The sequence below is a fragment of the Protopterus annectens genome, chromosome 14.part0 (assembly GCF_019279795.1).
Source record: "Protopterus annectens isolate FY-2018-M chromosome 14.part0, PAN1.0, whole genome shotgun sequence".
Classification (NCBI taxonomy): domain Eukaryota; kingdom Metazoa; phylum Chordata; order Ceratodontiformes; family Protopteridae; genus Protopterus; species Protopterus annectens.
Window position 1 is genome coordinate 197,090,314 of NC_056748.1, and position 23,086 is coordinate 197,113,399.

The window sequence follows — 23,086 nt, forward strand, 5'->3', positions numbered from 1 at the left end:
GTTTACAAAGTCCATTGAACATGTGGGAGAAACAGACAAATGTAGGTTTTGTAAAACTGAACTGGAAACAGTCACACACCTTGTTGCTGGTTGTGACATACTAATGGCAGAAAGACTGTAAACTGAAAGGCATAATAATATGACAAGACTGTTGCACTGGGAATTGTGAAAATGTCATGGTACTGAAGTGGCTGAAAATTACTGGAAACATAAGCCACAAAGCATCATAGAAAATGAAGTTTACATTACATGGGATCACCCATTATAGGAAAATAATTTTCTTGGGTGTCGAAAGTCAGGGAACCTTTTTGACTAGCATTATATAGGCCCTGGGGCCGATAGCCTCGTACCTACCTATGAACCTATGAGCCAACAGTTCAAAAGATAGATGCTAGAAAACCGGATATAGTGGTCCATGAATAGAAGACAATCATTGAAATCGCCACACCCAGTGACTACTGTGTCTTGCATACAGTGAGAGACAAAGTCATAAAATATCAGGATTTGCAGGCAAAAATTAGAACAATGTGGAAGAAAGAAACCCAGACAGTCCCAATAATAGTAGGAGCAACAGGCCTTATAAAAAAAGAGTCTACAATTGTATTTAGATATGTTACCAATACATGTAACTCCTTATGAATTGCAGAAGGAGTCATTATTGGGCACACTGCGGGTGCTGCAAAGAGCACTTCTGGCTGACATCAAAGATTGAAACAATATGAATTTCATGAACTTTAATTGTGCTTTGACTTAGGAATGGGGTCCATTCCTGTTGTGGTATTAGAAACCCAAAAAATTTGGAGAAATTAAAAAAGACAGAATTTATTGCTATAAAAGCAAGATCTGGCTTTCCTATCTGTTAGCTTAACTGGCTGAAATTAACTCTGTTTGTAGGGATACCATGATGGACATTTTGGATTCCCCCTTTTAAAACTCTAATGAGCTTACCTTCAAAGTCAGAGAATACTTCAAGGATGTGAAACAGCAAGTACATACCCTCATGGTTATAACTGTTGATGTTTACCTTCACCTTACCTTTCTCAGAATGCATTGTTGACAGCATCAAATGTGGTTTTGTTTCAGACCACAGCTAAACCATGAACAGAGATAGATAGATAATATACAGATAGATAGATAGATAGATAGATAGATAGATAGATAGATACAGAGCTCGCAGACAATAGGCAGATACCCCAGTTCCAACCTTCCAGCAAGGTTAGAAAAGGAGGTGTGATGTGGAAGAAAGAGGTAATTGGGAACAAATATTCTGGGAGTGTAAGGAGTTGGCAGACTTTAAAGATTCCCTGCAGACTACTCTGTCAGAGATACTGAGTGATCAAATTGGTGTAACTAAGAAAATGATTTTTTTGAGCTATGATACAGAATCAGAATTGCCTAGACATATTAAGGCCGTGATGAGTTTAATTATGGTGGCTGTCAAAAAAGCAATTACTAGAAAATGGAAATCAAAGTCTAAACCAACTATACTAGAAGTGAATGTAGTAACAGAGATAAAACAACTAGAACTGGTATCTTTAGAAACGGGTAGGAATAAATTACATAGAAAAAAAATAGGATTTGTGGGGGCAATCCATGCAGAGGAGGAATGAGGTTTAAAAAAAGCAGGATTTGAATGAGCTATGCAATGTTTGACTGACTGACTGACAATGACTAGTTAGATTATAAGTGATGTATATTGCTTGCAAATAAAATTCTGGCAGTATGGTTTGTTTTTATTTGTATAAATGTACGATTGTCTATATCATACACGATAATTTAATAAAGATGTTTATTATTTAAAGAAAAACTCAGAACACAGCCCCCAGTGATCAAAGGGAGGCTACACTCAGCCCCGGTAATGGGGGCTGGTTGCAACAGTTCTGACTCTTGTTTGAATTCTTCTGACAGCAGGTAGTTGAGGGGAGATCCTATCACAGTGTTGAAGCATGGAGAAATATCTCCATGTGCAAATGACATGCAGAGATTGTTTCCAGTCTTTATCTAGTTTACCATTACATCTTTCCTCAGATTCCAGCATTACTCTTGGCAAATTTCCCACCCCATCAATAACTAGTGGTAAGGACAGAGGTCCAAATGGTGCTTAAATCAAAAATAAGCTAAGAGGTCCTACCAGATAAGAAAATCTTAGGTATTATTCCAGATTCTTTCCTGTGCCCCAAAAAAACAAAGACTCAACTCAGCTCTCAGTGCTTCAAGCGTATTTTTTTTCCCAAAGAAGCCTTCTGAATGTTCACGATGCAGTCTATTCTGTATTGTCAATGAAGAGGAGACTGGATATATTCCTTTGATTTCCAAGATACATAACTCTGCTAGTCCTTTGGGAAGTTTTCCTGGTTCCATGTCAGAGTTATTCACTACCAATTTCTGACACTTCATTTAGTCTCTTGATTACTGGATTCTCTGAGCCCTAATTCAGGACATTCTCTGTCAGCACAAGGAGTTTCTTCCTCATCCTGTTCTCCTCACTTGGTATTACAGTGATCCTCAAGACGTCCTGTCTCTACCTAGTTCATTGTTAGAATTCAAGGGGCACTGCTTAGATCCAACAGATTGTCACTCCTCATAAGAGGATCCTGCCCCTTCATTATGCATGTTATGACAAACATTCATCCCAGGCTGTTCCAGCAGAGGCTTGTTACAAAACCCTAGGCAAGATATTATTGTCTTTCATTAATGTTTCTCATGCCAGGCTTCATATACAGGTCCACCAATGGACCTTCAGAGTACAGTGGTCTCAGAAATCAGATTAATTTTATTATCCCATTCAGATCTCCAGGGCATAGTATTTACATTTGGCTTTGTGACTTAATCAGACACTTGTAGGTACAGTGAATCCCAGTCAATTTCAGACCTCACAAAAAAATAACAGCCATGGATACATCTACAGTCTGGTTTACAGGGGATTTCATGGAGAAATGGTTTGAGGTTCCTGGATTTTGCAAGACTCCCTTTCATTCATTAAAATCCTGAGGGCAACAGCAGTGCTTCTGTTTGTTTTAACTTTGAAACTTTCAAAATAATGTTATTTTCATCCAGTGTGTTACTTGTATAAATGGGGGACTAATGCACATTTACCATTTGTATCAGGGAGCCAGGATGATATGGCAGCAGTCAATCTGGTCCACGTATCCTCTGTTAGTAATGTACATTCCTACAGAGATGAACTCCCTATTTTATTTATTTATTTACTATAAATTTTCTCTAAATGTTTAGGCCTTTCAATACCATAGTGAGAATGGACCTCCTTCCTAACTGAGGGTATAGGTGGAAATGATCCCCCTTCCTGAGTCAGGGTATAGGCTTAGACATTTATTTTGGTGTGAACCATTTGCTTCTACTTCTGGAACTATCTGGGTGCTTTTGTCCTACATTGCTCTAGTTTCTACTAGATCATCCTGACATGTTATATATTTAGTATCCATGGGACATTGTAGGAATAGCTATTTCAGCAATTAGGGCTGTTTTTATAATGTTTGCACAGTACCCAAAGGAACAATCTTGCCACATTGATGGCCTTCCAATATACAGACCTTTAACTATAACTATATCACAACCAGGAACTAAGTGGACAATTGTTATTAATTCAGTGCTAGATAACCTACTTTTATCTGTGTCTTTCACTTTTTCTGTAGATTTAGTAAATAGGCATGTATGCAGTCCAATGCTTTCAGTTGTCATTATTAGCCTTTTATCTCTTGGTTTAACTTCATCTTTCCTCGGTCATTCATGTTGCAAATATCAATCAACATATTGCTGTTTCAGGAATACTCCATACTCACTGCTACAAACTTGTGCTTTGTGTTTTTTTTCATTTATTACTGATCATGTTCTTCATATTCTTTAATTTATTTCTTAGTACTTTTTGCTATTATATAAACCTTCACCAGCTTCTGGGCTGATTTTAATATCCACTCCCTTCTGACATACTTCTTACTCAAATAATTTTATTTTCATTTAAATATAACATTTACATAATATTTTAAAGTATCATTTAAACAACTGTATACAATATTTACATTAGCCTGACTTTCACTATATACACTGTATATTAGTAAATATAGAACTGACAGATCATTTATCAGCGTTACAGTATTAATTATTGCAGTGTGCCCAACAAAGATAAAAATTTCTTCCATGGATTATTTACCAATGGCTTGGGATAGATTCATAGTTCTTTGACTTTTATTTCCATCGATGCAGTTGTCCTTGGTAAAGAGTAGAATTCTTCCGAATTCAGTGGTGTATTTGAATTCCACCTTCTGGTTATGCATTTCCTAGATATAGCAAGTATTGTCCATAACAAATACATATTTGTCTTATTCAGGCAGGGACCTTACTTCTGACATACTTCTGTTAGTATGAATTAGTATGTCATCCGAGGCATATTTTCTTCATGGTTTTGAAAGGTTTATTATGTTTGGAACCAGCAATGTGTATGCAATCCCATGACAGCAGACCTTTGCACATAGTCAGGTCAAGAAAGACAGTGGTTCCTTCAGATTAACTAATATAGAATCTTGTCATAAACTGTGTATATCATTTGGTAAGCATAATTTCCCGTCTAACCGATGCAACACTCTTTTTATATCAGTCACACCAAGACTGAAGGCTGACAAGAGGGCAGACAAGCTTCTTTGTATCTAACAGTTTATTCTTAGACATGAAGACAGTTTTTTGGTATTACCTTTAATCTCCTGAAATATTCCTTATTGAATTTTGTTGTCATCAGTTTAGGTTGTATTGCTGACCTGTCAAAGACTGATAGATATTTATAAACACATACTTTTTCCAGTTCTTTTGGATTCTGTTCTTCTCCCAGAATGATGTTTTCTTAATGCAAGAGTTTTCCTTCTAGTCAGTGTTGATTTTGTACACTTACCAAGGTCAAATGTCATTCCAAAGTTACCCTTCAGATTAAGCAGATTCTTAAGTCCCCATCGGAGGAATCTCAGTCAGATAGTTGCCATAAAGAGCTTACTTCTGTTGGAAATTATAGGGTCTGACCTTTGAGCCTCCTGTACAAACACAATAGTGCCCTAACTTGTTTTTGTCAGTTCTGCCTCCAGGAGGTCATGGTTAGAAACGATAAATGTATTTTGTTTGATGAATCATTTCACCCAAAACACAGGCTACATACAACAAAACTAATCTTTACAACCCATTTTTGCTCTGACATCACATGTTCTGACCTTAAAAGTGCTGTCATGTTGGTCATCAGGGGAAACTTTCCCCAGTTATCCATGTCCTGAAATCATGTATTTATTCAAGTTATAGTGAAAGCTTGTGGTCCAAGTTTATCATGTAGAGAGGTTTCTACCATCTCCTCCACTGAATGATATTCCCCAGGTTTTGAAACCTTTTCTGATTTTATTCTGATATTTCTTTTGTAGATCTCAGAACGTTTTTGACTTTTAGTTAAGTTATTTATATTTATATATTCATTTTACATTTGTTAACTGGGTAGTATCCGGCTGGGCAAGTAGCCCATTTTCAGCAGAGACCAGGGGAGATAAGCTCCATAACAATAGTACAAAGAGATTACAATTTTTTTAAAAAGATTTACAAACAATATACAAAATGTTTGACAGTTGCCAACAATCACAGTTTACAAAAAGGTGAATGTAAAACAGAAAACGTTACATTTCTTAAGCCTTATTACAGACATTAATATGAAACTCATTAGATATATAACTAAAAACCATTGTGGTATTTTCATTTGGTAGAAGTAAGATAAGAAGATAGCAGAATAGAAAACATTTGATCGAAGGTATAAGAAACTAGCCAGGAGTACTACAGGAGCATAGCCATTGTTGAGTAAGGTATTCCTCTAGGAGCTATGATGATCTGTGTTTTTTAAGATATTCTGGGGTAATAGGTTTCACTGTTTGGCTACTTTGAAGGAGAAGAGAGAGAGTCACTAAAGTAATTATGGGACTTTGTAAGCTTGAGTATAGGTTTATTGGATGATCTAAGGGCCCTGGGGTTGGTATTTACTTGCACTAGGTTGGAAAGTGCAGGGCAGTTATCAGGTTTGTGGATAATGGAGTGGGCAATGGTGAGCTGATTGAGTAATAACTGATTGGTAAATTCAAGTCAGTGTAATTTTTGAAGGCAATGATGGGTCCTGTTGGATATATTAGCAGCAAATTTTGCTATTTTGTTATAGCAGGAATCAAGTAGATATAAATCAGACTTGTGCAAGTTATTGAAAAGTTGAGAACAGTAGAGAAGAGTAGATAGGAGGTGGGATCTGGCTGTGGCTATTCTGGCATTTTGAGTAAGGTAAGGTTTGGCCCTATATAGAGCGCCAAGTTTGATGTGAACTTTCTTTATTGTGAGCGATATGTGTTTATTGAATGTTAGATTGTTGTCTATCATGACACCAAGTAGTTTTATTTGGTTAACTGGTTCTATTATAGTGCCATTAGTAGAGTAGATGGAGAGAGGAGGTGGTTTTACTTTGGATTTCCCATTAGAGAATGTTATTTCATCATCCATGTCCTCTTTTGTTCATTTATAACTACCATTCTGGGCAAAATTCTGCTTTAGTGCTGTTCTTTGAAAGTGTGCATTCTGAGACTTCTATCAGAATTCTTTTTTATGTTGGGGTTTTTATTTAATGGTCCAAAAGACTCATCTTTCTGCAATTGAGCCTGTCTCCTCTGGTTTGAATTTTTTGTCACAGAAACCTTTTTTTCTGTGGCTGTTGCCTGCATTAGGATAATCCTGGAGCTTCAAACCCTTTCTTTATTACCTCCTTTGTTGGCTTTCCACAAGAAAATGTGGACAATTAGGACCATCTCAGCTTTCATGCTGACACTATCTGCAGAAACTAATCTTAACCCATCAATCTATCTGCCTTCTGCCAACAGCAGGCTAACCATGGACAGTATGTATTCCCTTCTTTGAATGTCTACAGGCAGCTTAGATTTTTATATGGACATAATGAAATTATTTACAATGTCAATTTTCTAAATCAAAGTTAGGTGAAAAGGTTATCAGTCACTTACATCACAGCTGGCTGACCAACCATAGTACCTCTTCATGTCTCAGCAAGAAATTACTGTGCTACAGTAACAGGCAGAGCAATAGGTAGAGTAACAGGTAGAACGATAGGTAATTCTATGACCTTTCTTTTGTAATTCTGTTTTAGGTGATATCTGTGTTATAACAGTTTAATCTTTCCTGAATACCTTCATGAAGCATAATGAAATGGGCATCATTTCTGTAGCTGTCTTCTTTTGTGGCTGCTATCCTCCCATAACAGTGACCATCTGGGAGGTTTGCTTATGGGTGACTGTCCTGTCAGTTATATCAGATGGACCTCTTCTTACAATAAATGAAAGTTATATACTTAACATAATGATAGAACCTAGGCAACACTGATTTCTTCTACACGCTTTAGTTTCCCTGCTAGTAATGGTATGTTTTTACCCCTCTACTTAATTACTTCCTATTGACAATTTCTCATCTCCTTGTCTATGTTTATTGTTTCAGACTAAATTTGAATAACATGCCTGCTGAGTCCCTGTTACTTTCTTATCATACTGGATGCTGCAATACCAATTGTCTGTAGTTTATTGTGTTTTCTATTTTAAGCTCTTAGACAGAACATGTAAATGGTGCAAAAAGACCAGTGTTGGGGAGTAAATGATATGAGGCGAATGCTAGAAAGGGGGCTAAGTTGTAGCCTGGGCAACATTTATTGCCAAAGCACTGTTACTCTTACTCTGGTGGAGTAAGTTCTTCTATTACTGAAAATTGATCTGTTTGGCAGCCAGTAGCACTTTTACTTTCCTAGGACAGGGTTTCTTAGATATTAGTAATTATAGTAAGCAGATAACTTTCATGTATCTGAGTTTCCTCTAACCTGTATTAATCTAATTATTAATTCTTAGTGATTAGGGGTTGCTTACAGTGAAATTTCTTCCTGAGAAAAGACCAGTAATGCATGATATTAGCTAAAGTTTGAGAACTCAAACCTTGTTAACTGAATCTGTGCCTCCAGTATGATAATCTGTATTCATAATTGTAAGTTATACAGCGTCCATCCATGCATCCAATACTTGTTGAATCATATGCGAGTCCTGCAACGACCCCCATAAACAGTCATCTCTATGCACAGAGTTTACAAGGCTACTAAATAATGGAAGTAGACTGGTGAGCCTTTCTTCTGTATCCCACAGACACAATGCACAGCCAGCTAGTGCTAATTTAGCATTGCTGTTTTACGATATGTCTTTGTAATGTGGAAGGGAACTGGAGTTCCTAGAGAAAACCCATAATAATACACAGAGACGGAACTGTGGTTTCCATACAGAAGGAGCAGCAGCTGAGAAGCCATTTGGCTCATAGTAATTTGCTTCAGCCTCATAGTTATGTGATGTGTGTGGAATCTGTTTCCATATGATATGTGTGGAATCTTATTGTTTCCATGTGATATGTGTGAAATCTTATTGTTTCCATGTGATATGTGTGAAATCTTATTTTTTTCCATGTGATATGTGTGAAATCTTATTTTTTTCCATGTGATATGTGTGGAATCTTACTGCTGCCATGTGATATGTTTGGAATCTTACTTTTTCCATGTGATATATGTGGAATCTTACAGTTTCCATGTGATATGTGTGGAATCTTACTGTTTCCATGTGTATGTGTGGAATCTTACAGTTTCCATGTGATATGTGTGGAATCTTACTGTTTCCATGTGTATGTGTGGAATCTTACTGTTTCCATGTGATATGTGTGGAATCTTACTGTTTCCATGCGATATGTGTGTAATCTTATTGTTTCCATGTGATATGTGTGGAATCTTATGTTTCCATGTGATATTTGTGGAATCTTACTGTTTCCATGTGATATGTGTGGAATCTTACTGTTTCCATGGCTCTCATGCTTCCACTTTACAATCCCTTTAAAAGTGAGGGTCTGTTGAAGGCCACTTAGAAAAACAAAATTGCCCTCATCATCTCTTGAAGTTTGATAAGCAGATCTTGTTACTTCACAGTTTGGAATACAAGCTGAGTCTAGAGGTACGGCAAACAATGCACTTATTTATAACTACTAGAAACTAGTTTTGGAAATCTGACAGCATCTTTGTTTTTCATAATATACCTGTCTTATCTATGACAGATAGATTTATGGGCTCCATAACATTCTCCAAGATGGCGTTTCTTGACTTTGCTGTTTCAAAAAAATGAGTAGAACAAAGTTATTCAACAGAAATTTCTGTAAATTGTGAACATGAGCTCTTTAAATCTGTCTAAATTTTTGAGCCCAACCCCTTTTTGTTCATAGAGTCACTCCCACTCTACTGCTGTCCTTTTGGCTATGTAGTTGCATTCATCAGCTACAACCCTTTCCAGGATCCTCAACTGCCACATAATACTGGATGCATCCCTTTATGGTGTAGGCCCCTGACTCTGTGGGTAGTTATCCTTGTAGCCAAATTCGTAGAATCAGAGTACAAGGACCCCATGTAGATTGTGGACTGGGACCTGGAAGGAATACATCTGTAATAACATTCAGTTATAATCCCTATCCTTGAGGAGCAACATTTGCCAACATATCCATCACTCACCCTTGAACTGCATAGCCGCAGGGTTTTTGGTTTCACAGGTAGAGCATCTCCATGTATTCTCCCTCTCGAGATAAACCTGGCTGTCTAACAATTAATACTCCCTTCCCCCACCCTCTCACTACCACCACCAGTCCACTCGGATCTCTGAGTCCATTTCTGACCTCGATTCTCCAGATGCATAGATGGATGCCCTTCGTCTTTGCTCTCAGGCCATTTACCCAAACACTAAATGCTGGCAGAGGAGAATTTTACAGCCTTGTACCTCAACAAAGAGGTTGTGTATCTGCAGTCTACTACCTGTTTCAAGGAAAGAAGCTCTGACAAAATCATCACTATTTTGAATACTTTTTCCTTGGATGACAGTACACCTGTAGATTTTGTAACCACTCTGATATGCAGAATACAGAGCAACTGCATGTACATTTGTTATAAATTTGTCATTCTCTGTAGTGTGAAAGAAAAGTATGTTTGATATAATTAAAGTGGCTGCAGAAATGGCATTTCAGCAACAAAACATTTTACATTTTAAAGAATGAGTAGCAAACCCCTTAGTGTGGTACTCATACCACCTCCCTTTGACAACATAACTTTGAAGAAGATGTATTAGATGGGATGATGTGGGTGGTGATGACTTTATATCACTTTTTGTGTTTTCACTACAAAGAAACATCATGTGCAGAGGCCTGCCATTTCATACTGTCAAGTGCAGAAGAAACCCTACTTGTTTCCCTTTTACCCCAATATCTAATTCAACAAAATTTAGCTGAGAAGCTGTTGAGTAGAAAACATGGCTGTCCATCAATATATCCTGCTGGATCCTCAGAAAATTTGTTATTATCCTGTACTAGGTGGTGGCATAGTCACTGATTTCTGTCTGAGTGTCAGTAACACCACATCCTTTCATAGTCCTAGCAACACAGCAATCTTAACGTCCACTAGGGCTTTCATATGAAGTATTATTTCCCCCACCTAATCTACTCAGAATACAAAAAGAGACCTTACAGCTCCGTTCCCTGTATAACCTTGTGACAAAGGGGTATACTGCCAGCAGAGTTATCTGGAATTTTGCAAATAATTATATGTCATTTGTGAGTATCAACATGATTTATATAAGATGCTTGTGTTATAAATGTATTAGAACTGTATGTCATGTGTATATCAAATTGCTGGTACAGAAGTGTGTGTTGAAAAGGTTTTTACAAAGTGCTGTTTGAAATGCAACCACAGTTTGCCTTACTGAGTAGAACAGAAAAGTACATGTACTATTGTAACTGTTTAAATGTATATATAGTAATAGTGGAAACTAGAATACAGGAGGTTAACTTCAGAAAGATAACCAAAATTAAATCACTTTATGGCTATGTCATAAAAGATGGTATCTTTCAGTTTCAATGCAGCAAGCAGACACAATGTCTAAATCTAGGGAGATTTCTGTATTGTCTTTGGAGTGAACTAATTACTATCTCTGAAAGTATGAAGGAATGCCATTGTTTTTTGACTTCCAACATCTGCCAAAGATCTGAGGTCTATGTAGTTTCACAGGTAGATGCTAAATACAGTCAAACTTCCAGCAGTGGGGGTTTCACCTGGGAACTAAAATTCAGATGACAGGAAATTATGCCATCTGTAAGTTATCCCAGCAGTATTATTTGAGATATTAATTTGAGAGGTCTCTTAGAGAGACAGAGCATTCTGTATTCTGTCCTGGACCTAACATAAACCATTCATCACACATCTATCTGCCTTGATCTGATGAAGTAAGTTTCTAGGGAACAGTACAATTATATTGGATATAGTCAGGAGTATAGAAAAGCTTAGTTTAGATGTTTTTTCTTTATTTATTTGAAACTGTCCTGCAATGTTGCTTTAAATATTTCCTGAACTCTGATGTCACTGTGAATATTTACTATTAAATATATTTAAACCTTTCATTATGGCTGATCTGTCTAGAGATATTTAAGTTTTGAGAGTACTTGCATATTTATTTGGTGACACTGTGTGAGCCATTGCTAATAGCCTTGTTCTTGGTCCAGCTAATATTTCTGTTAATATCATACAGTAAGACTGGACACCCTTTGCAAAGGGACTTAAAGTAGCTGATAAGGAGTTGGCTGGTGGCAGTGATAACTAACTTATAGTCTGGGCAAAAGGGGGTATAGCTAGTAAACCTGTGCCATTTACCAGGTGAGCGTGTGTGTGTGTGTGTGTGTGTGTGTGTGTGTGTGTGTGTGTGTGTGTGTGTGTGTGTGTGTGTGTGTGTGTGTGTGTGTAAATCAAACCTTAAAAAGAGTCTGTGGGTCAGCTACTTGGGCAGGGACACGAAGCACTGGTTGAACAGAGAGGGTGCTGAAAGTCTTGGCTTGGCCACTCAGCTGAGATCCCAGCTCTATAGCTGTACTTGATTACTGGTCCAGTGGTGAGTTGTCACACACCCTTGCTACCTTTTTGATGGATGGATGAATGCATGAACTGGAGCAGCTAGTGACACTAATCTGCATCAAAAGACAGTCTCCAGATATTTCCGTTGTCTTACATAATGTTTCTGGATGCTGAACAACTTTTATCTTGTATTGCTTTCAATGTATGCATATGATATCTGAAATAATCACTAATGATCTTTAAAATGATCATGTATTTATTCATTTGTTTTACAGAAGTATAACATGTTCATTGTTTCCCTTACTGGATAATTTCTTGTTGCATGTACTCATAATATTCTCATTCAGCTGTCAAATGATCAGCTGGCTCAGCCTGCTGTTTCAATCTGATTTCTTGTCTCTCATAGACATTTTTGAAGGGAGGTATTTTTCCTTCCAGTGATCAATAAGTAATAAATGTATACCTAAAGGGGCATCTATCTCCCATAGCTTGCTGACTTGGAAATAAAGAACTACATCGGCCTTGCTGAGAATCTAATATATGGGTTTACATTAAAGTATTGCAAACCCATCTTTTCCTCTGTAACTTGTTGATGATGTGAAGAGTCGATGAAGTGCTATTTCACTATTGTCATCTCAATGATTTGTGTTTCGAGTAAGTGAGTTTTCGTTACTTGGAAGTAGACCCATATATGTGTGTATATATATATATATATATATATATATATATATATATATATATATATATATATATATATATATATATAGTTCCCATTCATATGATCGAATTTCAATAAACTCAAAAGTCATAAACTTGAAAACAGAATCTCGAATTTAGAGAAACTCGAACATATGAAGGGACAGAAAAAAAATAACACCTTTCAAATGTTTTCATAGATGGGCTTCGCCCCCCTGCACCCCCCACCCCCCTACTTAAATATACCTACTCCGAGATCGCACTTTAGTAAAGGAAAGTGAAATCACCCATTCCGCGCTACATGCATAAGCGCAAAAAGGAAGATTTTCCATTCCTCCGCTATAGTACGGTCACAGAACATTCACATTTAAACTGCTAGGGTACAGAGGACCTGACTCCCTGCAATAAGGTAAGTTAACTTTTTATTTTTTTAAACCTAAGGCTAATGAAAAGAACACTACCACGAAAACAGTCTTACCAACAAGGTAATAAAAGAAACCAGAAGTAGACCAAAAGCTCTGGATATAAATTTAATATTCAGCTCTGCAGCTCCAAATACTGTTCAACGGCTCCAAGGTTAAAAACGAATCAAATCCACTGTCCTACGGACCACGTTAATCTCAAGCACTTTCACCCGGGCTCTCCCAGGCTTTGTCAAGATAAATAGTAAACAATTCATCTTTCTTTTATACTGCCATAATTAGATGTAATTACATTCTAATTTAAAGAATAATTATATAATTAGCAACATATCTCATCTTTGCTAACTAGCCTCTTGAGATGTAAATTTGTATAACTGAAATTAACAATACATTCTAAACTATTATACTATAAAAATACACTTTTTTAAACCGTGTTACATTGTGTTTAAAACCATCTTAAATGAACAATTCAATTATGTATTAAGTTATATAATAACTTAGATAACTAAAAAACAAAAAACAAATATAAAGTGCTTTGTTTGTTTATAAAAACATTCTGCTCTCTACTGTATATATACTAAAAATAATTCTTAATACCTTAAATGTCATTTTTTAATAAATGATTTATTATAGGCACCTAAGAGCACACGTTCTTCTATAACTTAGCTCTCCTAAGCCTAAGGACACTACTTATACTGATTGTGTCATTTAATCCAGGAAATTTTGAGGCATTAAGCCTCCATTGCCATAATAATTCCCTGTATTCTAGGGATGTCTCCCAATCCCCTCCTCTAGTGCTGGGCATAACTTGTTCCAAAACTACAAATTTTAATGTCATCTCTTTACAAGTTAAAGAATGCTTATAAAAGGCGTTAGTTAATTTTTCTTGCTTATTTCGTATAGATGTTCATATATACGTTTCTTTAATGTTCTTTCGGTTTTGCCAACATAAAAACTTTGACAATGCTGGCAAAAACTTAAATATACCACGCCTTTTGCATTACAATTAAACCTGCCAGGGGAGATAATATTAAGCTTCCTTGATTTTAAATATACACCTTTATTGTTAACTGTAAAAGAGCATTGCTTACAAGCATTACATCCATAAGTCCCAAATTTTAAATGTGTATTAATATTTTTCTTAATTTGATTCATTTCTAACAAATCTTTTACATTTTTATTCCGCCTCCTAACAAAGAAGGGTTTGCTTGGAATTAATTTATTGATATCTTCATTTTTGGCTAAAACAGGCCAATACTTCCAGATGATGTTCTCAATCTCCGTACTATTCAAATTGAATGTGTGGAGAAACGCATCTCCTCTTTCTGTGCCCTGATTATTTCCACTATTAGTACTTGGTTTGTTACTAAAACCTTTTCCTAATAATGGATAATATTGATCTCTTCTTTTTAAAGAAATTTCTTCTACTAATGTGTCAAATAGCTGTTGTGGATAATCTTTCTCCAAGAACAACATTCTAAGAAATTCTAGTTCTTCCAAAAATGCTTCATCCTCACTACACATACGAGAATATTTAGAAAGTAAAGTTATTCCAACATGTTTTTGCATTTTACAAGCAACCATCCGTTTTCCCAAAAGAAGGGAATAGTAAAGGGCCAGATTATTAGAGCTTCTCGTATGTGTAGTGAGGATGAAGCATTTTTGGAAGAACTAGAATTTCTTAGAATGTTGTTCTTGGAGAAAGATTATCCAGAACAGCTATTTGACACATTAGTAGAAGAAATGTCTTTAAAAAGAAGAGATCAATATTATCCATTATTAGGAAAAGGTTTTAGTAACAAACCAAGTACTAATAGTGGAAATAATCAGGGCACAGAAAGAGGAGATGCGTTTCTCCACACATTCAATTTGAATAGTACGGAGATTGAGAACATCATCCGGAAGTATTGGCCTGTTTTAGCCAAAAATGAAGATATCAATAAATTAATTCCAAGCAAACCCTTCTTTGTTAGGAGGCGGAATAAAAATGTTAAAGATTTGTTAGAAATGAATCAAATTAAGAAAAATATTAATACACATTTAAAATTTGGGACTTATGGATGTAATGCTTGTAAGCAATGCTCTTTTACAGTTAACAATAAAGGTGTATATTTAAAATCAAGGAAGCTTAATATTATCTCCCCTGGCAGGTTTAATTGTAATGCAAAAGGCGTGGTATATTTAGGTTTTTGCCAGCATTGTCAAAGTTTTTATGTTGGCAAAACCGAAAGAACATTAAAGAAACGTATATATGAACATCTATACGAAATAAGCAAGAAAAATTAACTAACGCCTTTTATAAGCATTCTTTAACTTGTAAAGAGATGACATTAAAATTTGTAGTTTTGGAACAAGTTATGCCCAGCACTAGAGGAGGGGATTGGGAGACATCCCTAGAATACAGGAAATTATTATGGCAACTGAGGCTTAATGCCTCAAAATTTCCTGGATTAAATGACACAATCAGTATAAGTAGTGTCCTTAGGCTTAGGAGACTAAGTTATAGAAGAACATGTGCTCTTAGGTGCCTATAATAAATCATTTATTAAAAAATGACATATAAGGTATTAAGAATTATTTTTAGTATATATACAGTAGAGAGCAGAATGTTTTTATAAACAAACAAAGCACTTTATATTTGTTTTTTGTTTTTTAGTTATCTAAGTTATTATATAACTTAATACATAATTGAATTGTTCATTTAAGATGGTTTTAAACACAATGTAACACTGTTTAAAAAAGTGTATTTTTATAGTATAATAGTTTAGAATGTATTGTTAATTTCAGTTATATAAATTTACATCTCAAGATGCTAGTTAACAAAGATGAGATATGTTGCTAATTATATAATTATTCTTTCAATTAGAATGTAATTACATCTAATTATGGCAGTATAAAAGAAAGATGAACTGTATACTATTTATCTTGACAAAGCCTGGGAGAGCCCGGGTGAAAGCGCTTGAGATTAATGTGGTCAGTAGGACAGTGGATTTGATTCGTTTTTAACCTTGGAGCTGTTGAACAGTATTTGGAGCTGCAGAGCTGAATATTAAATTTATATCCAGAGCTTTTGGTCTACTTCTGGTTTCTTTTAAACCTAAGGCTCCCATTCACAATTGTGACTGAATGGAAGTTTGAGATTCTGGTCTCGAGATTATGAATTTCAAGCTTCCATCCATTTGATCTTGTGAAGGGGAACCATATGTACATATATATATATATATATATATATATATATATATATAGATATATATATATATATATATATACACACATGTATATGTATATATATATATATATATATATATATATATATATATATATATATATATATATATATACACACATGCATATGTATATATATATATATATATATATATATGTATATATATATATATATATATATATATATATTCACTTCTAAATTTCGAAATACTGAAATACCGAATTTCAGTATTTCGAAATTAGACACCCGAACGTACACAAACCCGACAGTTCACAATCTCGCATGCTACAATCCTGAGCTGCCATAATACCGAAAAACACATTCTGGCATCTGTATTTCGTATTTAACACCCTCCACCATTTGCAAAACACCCATAAACCCGTGTACACACCACCTCACATTATACACAACACAAATTTCCATAAGCAGTACACATGCCCAGCTTATAACTGAAGTAAACGTGCTATTGCAAGCAGGAATTCCTCTGTATTGTACGACTCACGATTGGCCAGGATGTGTTCAAATTGCTGTTGGCGTACCACAACTCTACGTCGTTTAGGTGTGGGCGGACTACCAGCACTTAGCCGGCTTCTAAGTTCATCCACCCTATCCTGTTCTCTGGCCAATGTATGCATAAGCAGTCCTAAATCAGTTGCCTTTGCCCCCAACAAACACTTCAGTCTCCGGTGCCACGCTTCTACAGAGTTTTGCATGCGTGGTAAACACATGGTATTCAAGTCAAACACATTCCAAAAACGAATTGGGAATAAAGGTGGAAACCTAGCAACACAGGCAGACCTAGTGGTAAATCTTCTTTTCCTCCCCAACACATAGCAGTCCCCAAAGTATTTTACAAGTTCCTGGCCCTCTGTCGGAAACCTGCTCTTAAGTTCACTAAATGCCCTTACCACGTCATCCTCTGGTAGGAATGCCAGGGCTATCAAACACTTCACACTCAGCTGGAAACGCAGGTTAGTGTTATAAAGCTTAGTAAGTCCCAGCTGCTGGACTTTACGCCATATATTACGGCTAAAATGGAAAAGGCACCCCTTCGATTTCACCCCTTTGAAATTCATTGCTATGCTCCTTTTGGCGGCTATCTCAAAGTCGCACAGTACATACTTAAGATCAATTTGGAACTCATACTGCTCTAATAACTGGAAAATAGCATCCCACATGGCATTGTACGCCCGCAATGACTTCTTAGTCATGAGACAGTACAGTAGCGGTACGGACTTACTGTACCCGCCACAGCATAACAAACCATGAATGCTATACAGCTGCCTACATATCTCCCCCTTGTAGAAGAATGTCCCGTCCATCAACCAAATAGTTGCATTACTAAGATCATGCAAATTATTGACTGTGGTGAACACCAACACAACATTTTCTCCACTAAGATCACTGCTACACATATATGAAGCTGCTTGTTTTCAGTGCATAGTCCTCAACATTCAAATCTTGTAACGTGACATATCTATTCTGGATATGTCTGCTGCCCTTCCGTCTTACCCTCCCCACTTGTTGCAGCAAAGCCCTTCTATTAGGCAGATGGGGTACTACATCTAGAGAAGTGCTTGCTAGCACATCCTCAACAACCAAACAAGGTGCATCCTGTGAAATACGTGCTCTCTCCTTTAAACCTGCACACATACTATACCTCTCAGCCTCGGTTGGGTCCCCTGTATGCATGTGTACCACGCTCTTTAACACTTCTTCCCCGTCTGCAACGGAGGTAGTTATCACCCTCCCCTTGCACTTCATAGCTCTCTTCCACTTACAGCACCAATAATTCCTCTGCGGTGCTGTCTTTTCAAGATGGTAGACGTACCCTTCTATAATAACGACATCCTTTCCTTTCTGTGATCTCGCCCTGGTATATGTTTCACCCACATTCCCTGGTGGAGTTACGGTGCTGGACGCCATGATATTGTCGGTACAACGTACAGCTCCTACATGATAGGGGAAGCCTATATCCTTATTGGCAAGTACTGTGTGTGTTTGAGATTGTGATATCGCGATTGTGAACTGTCGGGTTTGTGTACGTTCGGTTTCTAATTTCGAAATACTGAAATTCGGTATGTACTCTCTCTCTTTGCATATATATATATATATATATATATATATATATATATATATATATATATAAATATATATATATATATATGTATAGATACTAGCTTCATGGTTGCAACATAAGGGAGAAACCCCCCCCCCCCCGAAAAGTGTATCTGTAGTTCAACGCATCATTTAGTTTTTAAACTAAAGCACCTCAACCATCATTTCATTAAAGCCAATTGAAACAGTGTTACCATATGATAGAATCAAAGTTACTGAATATGCGTGTTTTATCCTAGTAAATCATGGTACCCAAATAGCTAAAGACTATGGTCTGGATTCAGAAAACTTTACTGCAACACACTGAGTTAATTTGCATATTGAATATTCACGTGCAGGGTGTGTTTGACGCATAAAATTCAGCTAAACATTGTGGCTTAGCCAAATAACATGGCCAGTTGTGTTATATGCTAATGTTTTTACAATGAGGTGCCATATCTGATATTGAAGGAAAACAAGATGGCAGAGCAATTCAAATATGTTTAAATGCCATACAGCAGAGCTGTGTCTGCTTTATATTTGAACTTGGCCATATGCCAATGTTCAGACAGAGTACATAGCAGAATTATGTTTGGGTTATTGAACCTATAGTAAATGTTTATCTGCATGAAACTCTGTTCCAGCTACTATAACCAGTTTTGTGCTACTTGGACATAGTGAAATGGTACTGTGTGGACAGGGACACCATGCCACAAAGTATGGAAATTTGTCTCCTTCATCTTTAGCCCCATAGGAGTCATGTAGTACTTATCCCTGTGGACCACAAGATATATGTGTTCATATATTAGCTACAGTGACCATTTGATGACCTATTTGTCACACAGTGGCACACACAAGACCTGTACCAACAGTTTGCATTTGGTGACTTTCCACAGTGTCATCTAGCTGATGATGCTGGATAAGCCTTAGAACCCTGGCAAATGTCACCCATCACAAATACACACTGTCAAATAGACCAGGGGTACCACAGTGCAAATCAGAAACATTGCAGAACATGTGTTTGGGCTGCTGAAGGCAGACTTTTGCTATCTGCATTCATCCAGTGGTGTTCTCCCAAATGACTCTTCCACATGTGACACAATGCTAACCATGTGAATCTACTTTCTAGATTTAATAAACTTTCTTGTTCCTGAACATGTTTCCTTTTCATATGGCAGATATGCAAATCTTAAGGAAATTTTAAAACCTAGACATTTGCTTAGTGATGTTTCTTTGTTAGATTCTGATATTCAATTTGGTATGTTTAAATGTGGCAAATGTAAGATATGTGTGAGGGTGAGAAATCTATCAGGCAGTACTATCAAGGGGTTAAATATCTTGCACAAAATAATTTCAATTGCAGTTCCTGTGGTGTAGTTTACATTATTGGTTGTGACTGTGCTGTGCCAAAATATTATATAGGTCAGACAAAACGCCAATTAAAAAAACGTGTATTAGAACACATTGGCGATGTTCGCAATGCTAGGATAAATAGCCCTATATTTGAACATTTTCATACTGTACATAATGGGTGTATTGACTCATTATTTTTTTGTGCTTTGGCCAAACCCAATGCTTGTTTTGGAGGTAATTTTCAACAAAGTTTATTAAATCTAGAAAGTAGATTCATCTTGAAATATGGTACTTTGAAACCTCGAGGTCTGAATTTGGAAGTGAATTTAAATATTTAAGAGTATCTCTTTGATGAGCAATTCAATGTATTTCAGTTTTAAGTGTTTCTTATATTGCAAAAATTGTGTTTGTGTCTTTAATCTTTTGGAGCTGTTTAATTCTTTCTTAATTGTATTTAATTGCTTAATTGCTGATTGTTGGGTAGCACCAGTATATATAGTGCATCTGGTGGCTTGATGTTTATTCCTTTGAAGGCTGTTGGGCCGAGGTACCGGAATAAATCAGTTGTATCCTGCATCCTGCTCTTGTGGTTTGTTTTACTATTTGGTTGCTGCTGCTGTTGGTTGCTATAAAGATACAATAAAACCTAATTCCCCAGTGATACCTAGTGCAGATGGTCATGACATCATGATCTTTGATGCACCTGTGTAACATAAGTCAGACAGATTTAATAACCTTTACAATCACTAAGAGGTTAAGAGGAGTTACAGCTACTGCTGCTATGAAACAGGACTATATACCTGGGGCATATGCAGATGAAGCTCTCTGGGACCTGTCCAGCTCTGACACAGCAACCAGCACCACATTGTGGGACTCTGTAGTGGTGACACTGCCTTTGAGAGAGGCCAGGAACTCCTCAGTCTCTTTAGGAGGTGGTTCAATTAACAGCTCACCACAGAATCAAATCTATGGCCCTTTGGTTAATTATTTCATAGCCATGGTCCTGAATACCCACCACATTCACCCTGCTGACAGTTTCAGTCCAGGCACGGCCATGGTAAGGCTGGTTGGTGGCATGGTCAGCAAAGAACCAGCGACCATGGTGATAGAGGCCCTGTAGTTATTTTCAGCATCACTTAATTTTGGTTTGTGAGTAGGTGTTTATGGTTCAAAAGATTCAGCATTTTTTTGCTTTTGACCTGTTTTTTGTTTTTTATGCATAGTTCTGTTGGTGTGGAACACAATTAAATTAACAGCCATGTTCCTGCATCAGCCTTCCTAATGCTTATAGCATTAAAATTCTACTAGTCCATACAGTATACTGTTTTGTGTCTGACCATTAGATACCTGTACCTATGATTTATTTCATTTATTTATTTATTTGCTGACATATGATGACTGAGAACTGTAGCAGGACTAGCCATCCGGTGATGCAAACCTTGGCTCTAGATAATTGTCACTGTTCATGTGACACCCCCGCATCATATGCAAAATGGGAAAAAGGGGTTGTGGATGGATGGCTGGATTTGATTACAGGGAAAATCTGATTGGGTACAACCCCATTTTCAGAGGAGGAGGCCTGGGGAGAAAGTCTCAAAATAACTGCAAAACATTTTAAGAACAATAATTTTACAATCTTCAAAAATGAAACAAACACATTTGCATTTTAAATAATTATAATAAATTAGTGATAACATAAAAACATTGGTTAAGAATCAATATAAGTTATATGACAATCATTTAAGATTTTAGAAACTTTTGATAGTTTATACAGAAATTACAGGTAGGTTAGTCTAATACAAATATGAATTGCAATACGAAGTGAGGGAAAAACAGCTTTATGATATATTTAGAGAGAAACTCAGGCAAGACAATTTGATAGAAGCAAGGAAGTAAGTGAAGAAGGGAGAGTAAGGAGGTATAAGGAATGAAAAGGTACTTATTCACATTTAAGGATATAGATTATCCTGGTTTTCAGCAAGAACAAAGCCAGCTTTTTAGCTAAGTCTTTCAGAGTGGTTTTGAAAGGTGGGAAGGAGGGTATTGACCTGATGGCTACAGGTAAGGAGTTCCTAGATATTGTACTAGCACAGAAAGTGCCCAGCAGATTTGATAGGTTTTTAGACAGGAGTTTTTGGTCCCAGGATCGGAATGATAAATTGGAAACATAGTTGTGTAGTAGGTTTTTCTGGTGCTGGAAAGGCAGATGGATCCTGAATAGTTTTATAGGTCGTAAGAAGCCGTGTATATTTTAGTTAATAAGGCAGTTCTAACCAGTTCAGGGTTTTTAGCATGATACAGTGGTGGGTTCTGAAAGGGGTATTTGCTGTAAATTAGGAACTTTGTTATAGCATTGTTCAAATTTTAAATTTTTGTGAAGCCTGGAGGTTACTAAGTAAATATCGAGCATGTATTCATTCTGACCACATATTCTTCACAAAACAAACACAATTGAAACTGAACAAGAATGATTGTTCATTATAAAAGCACTGTTAAAAATGTCATGGTTAATAACATATGTGCAAGGTACAGAACACTAAAATACACTGAATATGTGCTCAGGGTGTGTCTGCTATCTCTCTCAAAAATCCTGGATGTTACTGAATTCAGTATACTTGCAATATATCCTTTAATCCACTTCTGCACAACACATTTAGAAGTACTGACAAATAGGCCTCGGTGTAAAGAACAGACAAAATAGTTACAATGTATAAAGGAATAGACTTGTGGGAAGAAACACTTACCATACTTAAGCAGATATATTGTTCATAAGGAAGGATTTCTTCAAAAGCATCCTTAACACATTTAACACGATTCAAGCTCTGCTTGTAAGAGTTTTCTTCCATTGTGCAATGAGGCTCTTTGTCTCTCATTGAGCTTATATAGTGTAGAGTCTCCTTTCTGGCCATGATGACTGAAGTAATTAGGACTGATTGCTCAAATTGCATAATGAGCACATTTGGTAAATAATGTAGACTTCTACATGATATTGTGGACAAACCTGAGTTGCTCTGGGCAAAATTGCACATGCAAGGTTAGCATAACATTTTAGAAGTGAGTGAATCGTCATGCTATATGTTACAATCTACAGATGTAGCCAATTTAGAGCATGTATTGTCAATCACATTCAAAGGGGTGGATGACTGACATGCTTCACGCCTTAAAGTGGCATTGGAACCATAAATAGCACCTATATTTTCTGAATTTGGTATCCCTCTTGCAAATGAGTCACCTTTCAAAGCACATTACTGTGTGATTGATGGGACATGTGAGATCAGATTTCATCACCAATTCTTTACACGATTCTCTGAG